Source organism: Triticum aestivum, unplaced genomic scaffold, assembly GCF_018294505.1.
Source record: "Triticum aestivum cultivar Chinese Spring unplaced genomic scaffold, IWGSC CS RefSeq v2.1 scaffold70809, whole genome shotgun sequence".
Taxonomy (NCBI): Eukaryota; Viridiplantae; Streptophyta; class Magnoliopsida; order Poales; family Poaceae; genus Triticum; species Triticum aestivum.
Genome location: NW_025301612.1, coordinates 1 through 881, shown reverse-complemented (window position 1 = coordinate 881; position 881 = coordinate 1). Strand labels below are relative to the sequence as shown.

The 881-nt window shown below is 46.7% G+C and overlaps 1 non-coding gene across 1 annotated transcript; it reads left to right on the top strand.

The window, feature by feature from the left end:
• The first annotated feature begins 443 nt into the window (after nucleotides 1-443).
• Nucleotides 444-562, top strand: LOC123179362 (5S ribosomal RNA). Its single transcript, XR_006490311.1, has one exon. It is a non-coding gene; the product is annotated as a 5S ribosomal RNA (ribosomal RNA).
• The last annotated feature ends 319 nt before the right edge of the window (nucleotides 563-881 follow it).

The window sequence follows — 881 nt, the reverse complement described above, 5'->3', positions numbered from 1 at the left end:
AGTTAAGCATGCTTGGGCGAGAGTAGTACTAGGATGGGTGACCTCCTGGGAAGTCCTCGTGTTGCATTCCCTTTTTAATTATTTTTTGCGCGTCGTGACAAACATATCGCATGTGCGCGATATATATTAACCCCGTTATATTATTTTTGACATTTGCGATATGTTTTAGCTCGCTGCTCATTGGTCACGCGTCTAGAGGCGGCTTTGTGGCGCGAGGAGCGCGTTCTGAAAGGGGTAAAAAAATACGTGTTGCTGCAGTATAGAGGGAGGGGTGGAAACCGTGGTAAACTCGTCTCCGTGTTTGAGGGGGGGGGGAGTAAGTAGTATATATAGGGCATTATCCATTATTAGGCAACGGTTGTAATGGTAGTAAGAATGACAATCATCTTTGAAGTGGACCTGGGAGTGGCAAGCATAAGGGACGAAGGCGGGGCTAACATGTAGGATGCGATCATACCAGCACTAAAGCACCGGATCCCATCAGAACTCCGTAGTTAAGCGTGCTTGGGCGAGAGTAGTACTAGGATGGGTGACCTCCTGGGAAGTCCTCGTGTTGCATTCCTTTTTAATTATTTTTTGCGCGTCGTGACAAACATATCGCATGTGCGCGATATATATTAACCCCGTTATATTATTTTTGACATTTGCGATATGTTTTAGCTCGCTGCTCATTGGTCACGCGTCTAGAGGCGGCTTTGTGGCGCGAGGAGCGCGTTCTGAAAGGGGTAAAAAAATACGTGTTGCTGCGGTATAGAGGGAGGGGTGGAAACCGTGGTAAACTCGTCTCCGTGTTTGAGGGGGGGGGAGTAAGTAGTATATATAGGGCATTATCCATTATTAGGCAACGGTTGTAATGGTAGTAAGAATGACAATCATCTTTG